Genomic DNA, 10,452 nt, shown 5'->3' with positions numbered 1-10,452 from the left:
ACCTCCTGACTGATAGAGCTTCAAGACTTGTGTTTCTGGCACTTCTGATGTTTTATTGTAACCTAGCCCAAAGCCCTGTTTTATTTCTGCCTTCTTTAGATGGAAACGTCACAGGTGTAGATTTATGTCAAATTTCGTCCCTGAGCTAGTTTATATTTAATGTAAAAGATCAAGGTGAACTTGTTTTGTGGGCTAATAATCCAACACAGTGCTAAAACAGAACATGTCAAACACATTGTGAGGGCCAAATGTAACCGTAGTACCTCAGCAGATGGCCTGGTTTTCACAACATTTTTCCTAAGTAGAGAAGGACACCTGAAGCTTAATTCTGAATTTAAAATCCATTCATGCCGTTATCCACATGACTTTAATAAGGAGATTTTCTAAAAACTATTAAGTGTTATTATTCTGTCCAAGACATACAAGATGAAAATGAAAAATACTAAAAAAGAACTCAATCCAGTTCAAATCTGTTGTTTTAATAAATTAATTCTTTTCTCAAAAGCATTGGTTTTCTTTTTCAATCACACACTGCTGTACATGAAACACTAGACAAATATGTTCATTTAAAGCCATCCTGCACAAAATGTCAAATTAATACCTTAACAGAATTAATTTGATCTAATATAAATTAGTCTGCATTCAAATTTATCAATCAATCCCAATGGTCAGACTATCCATGCTTAGGTTGGGTAAAAATCATTAATTTTTAAAATTATTGCCTTGCTTTTATAATTGTTTAAATACTGTACTTTCCATTATTGCACATTATTCATAGCATAGATAGATATTGGAGAGAATACTGTATAAATGCTGTAACCACATTTATCTGTGTTTATATATAATATGAATAGTTGCTTAAATTCCTTTATATATATGTTATCTGATCATTTCCAATTGGGGCCACTTCGAAACACTCTCTGTGTTGCTGCTTTACCTTTCATGATGAGTGCTTGATGATGTTATTTACCAATACTGATATGACTTACACTGGAATTTATTAAATCACTAGGTTGATTCAACTTATGTCAACTAGTTTGCTTTTGTGGCAGCTAAAGCAGGAATGTTAAACATATAGGTGAGTCTTTTGACTTAGATGGTCCATTCTTGTTGGTTCATAGATTTGTTTTTTGTGTCTTATATTCATTTATTTAATAAGTAGTTACTAAATACGTGCTATATATGCTCTTAGCCTTTGCAGGTGATAAAACATGCACGTGGCATCATCTGGGCCCTGAAGGAGCTTATTTGCTGCTACAGAAGAATAAGTAAGAGTGTTGGATATGTCTTAGGTGCTTCTTCAGATTCCCTCTGCACTGACTGCCTCCAGGATCTGGAGGGACTTAGAACAGTTGTGTATCTCGGCTCCCTCTTGGCTGTCACCACATGGCAGAATTACTCGCTTTCTCTCACTACTTCTAGCCTTGAAAGAAATAGTATAGTGCAGGGCATGGAATCTGGCTTCCTAAGTGACTTTCTGAAGGGACTGGAAATATTTTCTAGTGGAGTATTTTGGTTCTGAAATGGACCCTTTCTAAATAATTAGTGGGAGGAATAGATGAGTCATAAATTATGAGAAGTACACCTTTTGGAAAAACATATCCCATGTATTTTAAAACACAAAAAAGAGCATAAATATAGACTTGACTCTTATTATTTGTGGTAGCTCTATAAAGTTGCCACCAGCACTGAATTGGCAAATACTGAACACTTGCTCCTAACAAAAGTGTAGGATTAGGTTCCTGTGAGCTAAAGCACCATTTGCATTAAATAGATTCCTTTGCCAACATCCTTGTAAAACAAGCCAGTCTCAGCATTGAAAACTTGCTCTTTCGCACAACCCTTTTCCTGTATAACACTTAGATGATATTTAGGAAATTGTTTTCAATATTCCTGATATGTAGAAACTGTCACAACTGCAAATTTAACATTTTTCACACCATATAGCCTTTCAAATTGTGCAAGTCAGTTACCATAAGTTTCTTTGGCTTTCACTGTTACAACAATGCTATTTACTATATTTTTAATGCTTTTTTTTAAAGTTTATTTATTTTCACAGAGAGAGAGAGAAACAACACAAGTGGAGCAGGTGCAGAGAGGGAGAGAGAATTCCAAGCAGGCTCTGCATTGTCAGTGCAGAGCTCAACATGGGGCTTGAACTCACGAATGATGATTCATGATTTTCTATAAATAAAAATCAATAAATAAAACCAAAAAGTTAAAGAAAAACAATAATTCCCACTAGAACTTCCAAATAAATTGAACTGTATTATAAACATAAAATGTTTATAACATTAAAAAGAATAGTATTTTAACCTAGAACTTCACAATAGATTGAAGTACTATTTGAGTCTTGAGCTGTTAAGGAGTTTAAGGGAAATGGTGAAATTATGTTTATATAGAATATTAAAGAAAGGTATTTTTTTTACATCTGAGATTTATGACCATAAAGTTTGTACCTACTATATAAGCTATACTAGGTTCATTATAAGATTTTATTTTCCTGAAGAACTCAAAAGGCTTTGCATATACATCATGTCAGTTAATCTGAGCAAGGCTATATGCCTGAAACCAAACAAAACAAGGTAATCATTTTTACAAACCAGAAAAGCTATTATATGTGGGCCAGAAACAAAAAGAAGAAAGGAAAAATGTTAATGGTAAAATCTGATTATACTGAAGCATATTTTGCCCTTTGTGTCTCATTTTAGGGAAAGAAAAAAACTGGAGCATGAATGCTTTATTATTAATTTCTCCCTTTCCTTTCCTGTTTCTTTCCCTTTCCCACATTCATCTTGGCTGCAACTTCTTCCACAATGTATCTGTTCATCAAAGTAAGAAAGAGAACAAAGAAAAACAACAAAGGATAGAAGAAAGGAAGGGAAAGGGAATTTAGGAGACAGGCAAAAGAGCGATCGTGGGATGGGGAGGACATTCTTGGCAGCTAGAGCAGTCATGCTCAAATAGAACGTTAGAAGCTTCTCTGTGCCTGAAAAGGGGTATGTGAGTGTGACCAAAGATGAGGCAGCCATCAGATCAGGAAACCTATATTACAGTAGTTTCCCTTATATACAGGGGATACATTCTAAGACCCCCAAGGACCACCTGAAACTGTGGATAGTACCAAACCCTTTATATTACTCTGTTGTACCTATACACACATACTTATGGTACAGTTTAGTTTATAAATTAGGCACAGTAAGAAATTAACAATAACTAATAAAATAAGGCAACTATAATAATATGCTGTAATAAAAGTTAAGTGAAGGTGGTCTCTCTTCAAATACCTTATTGTTCTGTACTCAGCCTTTGTCTTCTAGTGATGATGTGAGATGATAAAATGCTTATGTTATGAGATGAAATGAGTGAATGATTTAGGCGTTGTGGTGTAGGGTTAGGCTACTATTGACCTTCTGACAATATGTTATCTGTGTCTAGACTGCACTCGATCTGGGGTAACTGGAACCATGGAAAGTGAAATCGCAGACAAGACAACAGTACTGTGCATGCTAAGGACTTTGGGCTTTCCCTATAAATAGTGCCTTGAACGATGGAGTGGTATGATGTAGGTATGGCCAGATTAATACTTTAGAAAGGTCATTGTGTAACATACAGATAGTGCTTTGAAAGCATTTGGGAATTATTGGCAGATCAAAATTTGAGGCAGTTCGTCTATTTAGAAAGTCTTTGCTACCAACACAACATGGAAAGTAGGTGGTAGCATAACATGGAGAGAGATAAATTTCAATTTATTTATTTATTTATTATTATTTTTTTTATTTTTTTTAACGTTTATTTTATTTTTGAGACAGAGACAGAGCATGAACGGGGGAGGGTCAGAGAGAGGGAGACACAGAATCTGAAACAGGCTCCAGGCTCTGAGCTGTCAGCACAGAGCCCGACACGGGGCTCGAACTCACGGACCGCCAGATCATGACCTGAGCTGAAGTCGGCCGCTTAACCGACTGAGCCACCTAGGCGCCCCATTTCAAGTTTTATATATACAGAAAGTACAGTTATTAGAACTTGGTTGGTTAGTTCTTATTTTTGAGAAAGTGGATGGAATAAAGAATTGTTCTTTAATTACCAACTTAGAAAAATGAGTTGAATGGGCTATTAGACTAGGAATAGTGGACAGAGAGAAATTTTAGATGTATGGAATTTGAGATGCCTATACATTAGCCCAAAGGAAATTTTTAGTAGGCACTTGGCTATACAGGTGGGAAGCCCAAGAGATACATCCTAGCTGGAGATATAAATTAGCAGAATATATATTTATGGTGCTTGTGGATGAAGCCATGGGAATGGATGAGATTACCTAGAGAGAATGTGAACAATGAGAAGTGCCAGGAGAGAACTCTGTGAACACAATCATTTAAAGAGCACACAGGGGTTGGGAACATTGTAAAATAATGAGGAGACCAGAAGAGAGTGATGTAATAGAAGTAATAGGAAGAGAGAACTCCAGGAGAGAGGGAGTGATCCATACACTAAGTATCTCAATGATAGGACAAAACCCAAAGGGAATTAGCGGGATGAGGTAATTAGGAAGTCATTGATGACTTGCCTACAGTAGCTTTGGTGCTTTGGTAAGAATGGTCATTAGAAGAGCACGTGAAATTTGAGGAAGTAGACATAAAGAAAAAAGGATTAAAAAAAAAAACAGGTATGTAAGACTTGAGGATGTTTAGAGACTTAGAGATCGAACCAGTGAGGATGTTTAGAGATTTAGAGATGGAACCAGTAGAAGGGAGAACAGGTCAAGGGACTAGGGCAGATGTAGCAGAAAGACAGGGAGCAGATCCCTTAGGGGAGCTGATTATGTAGTAAGTCACTAAAGAGTTAGGCTTGATAGGGAAGGCAGTGGATCTATGAATGCAGTGGAGTTAGGGTAGACTCAAATAAAAGAGGGGGCTCAAGAAAAGAGGATCTCGATGGAAAGAAAATAAATTATAATGGAGTAAGGGAGTCAAACTAGGAGGACGTAGGTAGAAATTTGAATTTAAGATTCCAGATGTGAAGTTGTTCTGATTAACTAGAAAGTACAGGGTGTGGCCATGAAAGCGGATAGGTGGAGTGGAGGGTCAATGGAGTTTGATGCCATGTTAATTAGGTCCTTTTGGTTGCAAGAAAAGGAGACTCTCTTAAATAATAGAGGCCTCTTTCATAATACACAAGGCGTAGAAAGCCAACAGGAAACCCAGGAAGTTCCAAGGATGAGCAAATCTGTTTCATGACCTCAGTTGGTCCTCAAGCAAGATATCTTTGTTTTTCTTTGTATTATCTTCTCCATCATCTTCCTGTACCTAACTGCTAAGCTCTTTCTGAATTGCAAGTTCAAATTCTGAGGTGACAGAGAAATGGTAGTTTGGAAGTGACCCAGAGGAACAAGAAATAGATTTTTAACACCTCTTTACTAAGAAGACTGAAAGAATAGAAGAAAGCAGGTCTTTTAAAGGAGAAGTATGTAGATGAAAAGTATTGGGGAGAAAATTTTGGTAGAAAAGATAGAGGCAGCACACTATCAGAGAAAAGGAATATAATTTTTTCCCTCTGTTTTTCAAAACATGGCTTACTTCATTTAACCAAGAATGATAATGTCTGTGGCAATTATGATGGGAGTAAAAGGTGAGAATTTTCACTCAATTTTAAATTGGAAGGATTTGAGGAAGGAATGTGGATTTGAGGAATTATGAGGAAGTGTTTCCACAAAATTGTTATGGAAATGAGGAACAAATTCTAAAAGCTATTCAATTTTTTTCTAAGCCATGTTAAATGATCTGTAGCATTTAAAATGGAAGATTCACTTCCATTTTCTAAGGATGGATCTTATTTAGAGAATCATGCCACAAGACATTATTATAGTTCTCATTTCAGTCTAGCTGTGTCAGAGGTAGGTGGTAGGAAATTAGTGTTGAAAATCTATGTAAGAGGAGCGCCTGGGTGGCGCAGTCGGTTAAGCGTCCGACTTCAGCCAGGTCACAATCTCGCGGTCCGTGAGTTCGAGCCCCGCGTCAGGCTCTGAGCTGATGGCTCGGAGCCTGGAGCCTGTTTCCAATTCTGTGTCTCCCTCTCTCTCTGCCCCTCCCCTGCTCATGCTCTGTCTCTCTCTGTGCCAAAAATAAATAAAAAACATTGAAAAAAAAATTAAAAAAAAAAAAATCTATGTAAGATATTGGAGATCAGATTAACAAAAAATATTACAAATAATCAATATCATGAAATGAATGAAAAAGCAGAAACATAATGATCATGTTTATTTGTCAAAATTGATATAGTCACTAAATGTTAAAAGTAGTAATCTTTTATTTTTGTTTTAATTATTATTAGTAATATCTAACTAAATATAGCTAAAATAAGAATGATCATTTTTATTTCAATAATTCAGTTAATTGAACATTTATTGAACATTGTGTCCTAGGCACTGTACTTGTAGTTACCAAAGAAAGGCTAGCCAAAGCTCATTATATCTGGTATTTCCAAAGATAATTACATGATGTTGAGATATTTTTATTTATATAAACTTCATGTGGGCTGCTGGATATTGAAAATAGCATAGTTTTAATTTTTTTTAATTCTTTTGCTGGTAATCTTCTGTTGATCCCATAACATGTCCATTTCATAAAGTAATTCACTTATAAAATACAACACATCTTAATCCCATCATTTTCAGAATCGGATGTTTGAAAGCAACATCTCCAATAATCATTTTGAGAATTAAAAAAAATTTATTTTATTTTATTTTTTTATATATTTAGAGAGAAAGCATATATTTTTTTATATATTTAGAGAGGGGTAGAGAGAGGGGGAGAGAGAGAATCCCAAGCAGGCTCCATGCTATCAGTACAGAGCCAAGAGTCAGAAGCTTAACCTACAGAGCCACGTGGGTGCCCCTCCTTTAAAGAATTTATGATGCAGGGGCGCCTGGGTGGCTCAGTTGGTTAAGGTCATTATCTCACGGTTTGTGAGTTCGAGCCCCACGTCAGGCTCTGTGCTGACAGCTCAGAGCCTGGAGCCTGCTTCAGATTCTGTGTCTCCCTCTGTCTCCGCCCCTCTCCTGCTCGTGCTCTGTCTCTCTGTCTCTCAAAAAAAAAAATGTAAAAACATTTTTAAAAATAATTTATGATGCAAATGTGTAATAACAAATTAAATTCAAAAATACAAGTGTATGTGGTTATTGGTATTATCCATTAAAAGTTTTTTTTTTTTTAATGTTTAGTTATTTATTTTGAGAGAGAAAGAGAGAATGAGCAGGGGAGGGGCAGAAAGAGAGGGAGATAGAATCCCACGCAGGCACTGTGTTGTCGGCAGAGCCCGATGTGGGGCTGAACTCACGAGCAGCGAGATCATGACCTGAGCCGAAATCAAGACTCCGATGCTTAACCAATGGAGCCAACCAGGCACCCCTGGTATTATCCATTTTTACTCAAATTCCATTTCAGTAAGACTGGGTTCCCATAAAATTAATTGACATCCTATTAATTCCTATATGACATATTAACTATTATTTGATTCAAATTCCTTCCCTTTTGAAAGTGTTTCTATAAAGTTTCTGATGTTTCTAAGAGTGGTTTATTTACTTTTATAATCCTTGATGCTCCTTTCATTAGGCATTTATAAAAAGTTCGGTATTGCTTGCTTTAAATTTTGTTATGTGCCCCATACAGTTTAGTATGCTAAGGTTTAGTATTTTTCTTAGCAGAATTAAATACATTTCCAATATTTAATTCCATTTTATATCAGAGTGAGGTATAACAACATGGCAGAAGTACCTTTGAGTGCCACTAAAGTTAGTTTAGAAACAATTGGTATAATTTGACAAATATTTAAATACATAGTGTTTTTTTTTCTGGGAGAACAGTAAAGAAATGCTTTTAAAACTTATTTTACTTCCTATGCTACTTCTAGAGAAAGCCTAGTAAATTTCTCTGTATTTACAAGACTGAACTATTGCCTAATTCCTACTTAATAAAACGATGGGAATAATATATATATATAATATATATTTGATATAAATAAATATATATTTATATCAAATAAATCTTTATAGAATATTCCATCAGAATAAGAATATACTGATTTAAATAATTCTCATCTTACCTTAGAAGCAAATATATGCTAGGGATACATATGCTCAGTTCTTGTTGAAGACTATTTTAAAAAAGAATTTTGCAGTCATCATTTGTGGTCCTCAGTCTAGTCTCCCTAGTTTCCATTCAGTATATTCCCATTCTCCCACTCACCTAGTCATTATATCTTAAAGTCAATTTTTACCCTTCTTTTCCATTTTCTAGTCATTCACCACTATTTTATTTTATTTTATTTTATTTTATTTATTTTTTTTTTAGAGAGAGAGAGAGATTATTTTTTTAGAGAGAGAGAGTGCATATGTGAATGGGGGAGAGGGGCAGAGGGAGAGAGAGAGAGAGCGAGAGAGAGAGAGAGAGAGAGAGAGAGAGAGAAAGAGGGAGAGAGAGAATCTTAAGCAGGCTCCACACTCAGTGCAGAGCCTGATGCGGGGCTCGACCCCATGACCCTGAGATCATGACCTGAGCTGAAATCAAGAGTGCATCACTCAACCGAGCCACTCAGGCACCTCAATCAATCATCTTGCTTTTTAAAACTAAGTTACTAGAATACACGTAGCATGACATTGCTTTATACAAAATCTGTAGTTAAGACAATAAACACGTGAGGGGCGCCTGGGTGGCGCAGTCGGCTAAGCGTCCGACTTCAGCCAGGTCACGATCTGGTGGTCCGTGAGTTCGAGCCCCGCGTGGGGCTCTGGGCTGATGGCTCGGAGCCTGGAGCCTGCTTCCGATTCTGTGTCTCCCTCTCTCTCTGCCCCTACCCCGTTCATGCTCTGTCTCTCTCTGTCCCAAAAATAAACGTTGAAAAAAAAAAAAAGACAATAAACACATGAAAATACAGAAAATATAGAAGGAGATGATATAATTTGAAATAACATTGTATTGATTCAGAAAATAGCACATTTTGGGCTGGGTAACAGATAACCATTAGTTTTTTGTCTGCCAGAATTTTTTTCTTTCTTGGATGTCCCCCCACCCTGCTCACAGGGGCTGTCAACCAAGTCCCCTCTTACCTCCACCTAGGCTCATTATAGGCATCCTCAGGATTTTTTTAACACTTGAAGCCAGAGGGCAGGAGGGCTCTATTTTTGTGGCACCGTTAGCACTAAAGGAAACCTAATCCTAGAGCCAGTGAGTAGGTCTTTACTAACTCAGTGGGCAGCATCTGGCTATGAATGAAGACAGACGAAAGAAAAGTTAAGATGTGGCTAGAGATCAAAACACTGTTGAGTCCTTGGATCTAGCTTCATTCAGCTCTGCCACATGTAGATCTTTAGATTTTTAGTTAGATGAGTTGAAAATTTCTTCTTTTCACTTAAGGTAGTGTTAATTGAGTTTCTCTCACTTGTGACCAATGAATCCTGACCAATATCCATATACTTCTTGGACATACTTAATTTCTAAAAAATTGAAAAGTAGAAATACTAATTTTTGTAAATGCATAACTTGAGATAGTCAAAATATTTTCTTAAATGTTTATTTATTTTGAAAGAGAGAGAGAGAGAGTGTGTGTGTGTGTGTGTGTGTGTGTGTGTGATCAGGGGAGGGGCAGAGAGAGAGGGAGAGGGAATCCCAAGCAGGCTCCGCACTGTCAGTGAAGAGCCCGACTTGGAGTATGATCTCACAAACTGTGAGATCACAACCTGAGCCAATATCAAGAGTCGGATGCTTAAGGGACTAAGCCACACACGTGCCCAGAGAGATGTCACAATATTTTTTAAATTTATCAAATAATAAGGCTACTGTATGAATTAATCTATAAAATTTATGACAAATATTACATTTTAGAATATACTATACTAGGTAGATCCTTAGTTATAACCATATCACATAACAGGGCATAGTTGTTTACAGTGTGGACTCTGCAATCCAATTGTCTGATTTTGAATCCCAGCTCAGCCAATTATAAACTCTCTGAGGTTCACTTCTATTTCAGTCTCCTTATCTGTAAAATTAAGATTACAAGGGAATCATCCTTACAAGGTTGTTGTGAGGGTTCAGTGTAATAATACATGTAAAGTGTGCCTGGCACATAAGTGGTCTATAAATGTTAGCTACTATTATTAATGCAATTATTTTTTGGGCCCATGAACAAAATTTATATCATAATGAAAGCTGTTAGTGGTAGTTGTAGGGATGTCAGTGATGACAAAAGAGAAAGGTAAACTGCTTTAGAGATACTGGTGGACTGCAGTCTGGAAAAGCATCACCATGAGATTATATTCATGATAAAAGCCAACTGACCTGTTTATGTGGCAAGTTAGCATGAGCTCTAACAGTGCATTCATAGACATCTGTACTCTCAGCTAGAACGTTTCTGTATGGGCAAAAGGAAAGTGAAGCGAAAGCAAAATTTCCATAT

This window comes from Prionailurus viverrinus, chromosome B1, assembly GCF_022837055.1.
Source record: "Prionailurus viverrinus isolate Anna chromosome B1, UM_Priviv_1.0, whole genome shotgun sequence".
Taxonomy (NCBI): Eukaryota; Metazoa; Chordata; class Mammalia; order Carnivora; family Felidae; genus Prionailurus; species Prionailurus viverrinus.
This window is presented reverse-complemented; position numbering follows the sequence as displayed.